This window comes from Corapipo altera, unplaced genomic scaffold (assembly GCF_003945725.1).
Source record: "Corapipo altera isolate COAL_440 unplaced genomic scaffold, ASM394572v1 131388, whole genome shotgun sequence".
Taxonomy (NCBI): Eukaryota; Metazoa; Chordata; class Aves; order Passeriformes; family Pipridae; genus Corapipo; species Corapipo altera.
This window is the reverse complement of record NW_020885142.1, coordinates 50,143-51,997: the sequence shown is the minus strand read 5'-3', so window position 1 is coordinate 51,997 and position 1,855 is coordinate 50,143. Positions and strand designations below refer to the sequence as shown.

At 61.1% G+C, this 1,855-nt stretch overlaps 1 long non-coding RNA gene across 2 annotated transcripts in view; it reads left to right on the top strand.

The window, feature by feature from the left end:
* The first annotated feature begins 1,126 nt into the window (after positions 1–1,126).
* LOC113960532 overlaps positions 1,127–1,855 on the top strand; it is a 3,330-nt gene continuing 2,601 nt past the window's right edge. For both annotated transcript variants that reach the window (XR_003532049.1, XR_003532050.1), the window contains exons 1-2: positions 1,127–1,240; positions 1,370–1,519. This is a non-coding gene — a long non-coding RNA (uncharacterized LOC113960532). The remainder of the gene's footprint in view (positions 1,241–1,369; positions 1,520–1,855) is intronic.

Genomic DNA, 1,855 nt, shown 5'->3' with positions numbered 1-1,855 from the left:
GGGCTGTACTGGGGGCACTGGGCTGTACTGGGAGGGCACTGGGGGGGCCTCAGGTGTCCCAGGACAACGTGGCCCAGCTCCAGGAGAGATCTGGGGAGCAATGAGGAGGTACTGGTCTGTATGCTCTGTGCTGGTCTGTCCTGGTCTGTACCCCCAGTCCCCAAAGCCCCTCCCCAGCTCCCCCAGGAACCTCCTGGACCCCAAAGCCCCCCAGGCCCCTGACTTGGTCCTGCTGCCCCTTGAGCATCTGCAGCTGCTGCAGAACCAGGCATTTCATCAGCAAATGTGCAGGTGACACCAAGCTGGGGGTGTGTTGATGTGCTGGAAGGCAGGAGGGCTCTGCAGAGGGACCTGGCCAAGCTGGATCCATGGGCTGATTCCAGGGGGATGAGGTTCAAGCAGGCCAAGGGCCGGGTCCTGCCCTTTGGCCACAAGAAGCCCCGTCAGCCCCCCGGGCTGGGGCCAGAGTGTCTGGAGAGCAGGCAGGCAGAAAGGGAGCTGGGATGGGGATGGACAGGAAGCTGGAGTGGAGGCAGAGTGTGGCCAGGTGGCCAAGAGGGCCAATGGCTGGTGGCCTGTCTGAGGAAGAGTGTGTCAGCAGGAGCAGGGAAGTGATTGTTGGGCTGGAGTGAGCGCTGGTGAGGCCACCCCTGGAGTGCTGTGTCCAGCTCTGGGCCCCTGAGTTGAGGAAGGCCCTGGAGGGGCTGGAGCAGGTGCAGAGAAGAGCAGCAAGGCTGGGGAAGGGAGTGGAGCACAAGTGGTGTGAGAAGAGGCTGAGGGAGCTGGGGGTGTAGAGGCTGGAGAAGAGGAGGCTCAGGGGAGACTTCCTGACTCTCTGCAAGTCCCTGCCAGGAGGTTGGAGCCAGGTGGGGGTGGGGCTGTTCTACCAGGAAGCAGCAGTAGGACAAGAGGGCTGGGTCTTGAGCTGTGCCAGGGGAGGTTTAGGTTGGATATTGGGAAGCAATTTTTTGCCGAGAGAGTCATCAGGCCTTGGAATGGGCTGGGCAGGGAGGGGGTGGAGTCAGCGTCCCTGGAGGTGTTGAAGGTGAGAGTGGATGTGGCCTCAGTGCCATGGTCTGGGAAGCACGGCCGGGTTGGATCAAGGGTTGGACTTGATGATCTCAGAGTCTTTTCCAACTGGGCTGATTCTGTGATTCTCTGATTCCCATTCCTATGGCAGCACATGCTTGAGGCTCTATCCCCAGGGTGATAGAGATGTCTGTCCATATCTATCTCCAAGGTTAGTGTGTAAATGTGTGGTGTTAAAAAAGCAGGATAAGTTCTGCGGTGGTTCTAGAAGGAGAAAGAAGCTCCCAGCCCAGTGCAAGCAGGCAGCCCTGAGCTTGCACTTGATGTCCCCTCCCTGCAGGTTCCTGTCCTTGAGCCCAGGCCCTGAGGTGAGGCTGAGAATAAGTGCAAGGCAGAGGTACTGCTGAGGAAGGACAACCCTGTGAATGCCCAGGAGAAGCTGTGAGTGCCCATCCCCAAGCAGGTGCTGTGTCCATCCCCTGTGTGCCAGGTGAGCTGGGGCTTTGCTGCAGAGCTGCGGGCGCTGATTTGAGCGGCTGCAAGTGCTGAGATGGTGGCACCCAGGAACACAAACTGTGCCTGGCCACGGAGCCTGCAAGGAGGAGCAGAGACAGCCGTGGCAGTGTGGGGGGCCAGGTTGTCCCTGTGCCTTCCCCTGCAGGCCCTGGCTGTCCCTGCTGGGCCCCTGTCCATCCCCATCAGGTCCCTGCCCGTCCCCCCCGGGCTGAGCTCCCCCCAGGAAGTGCTGTGGAGCTGAAGCTGCTGCCATCCCCCCCTGCAGCCGCTGCCCCAGCCAAGGGAGCAGCAAAGGCAGGGCCAGGAGCAG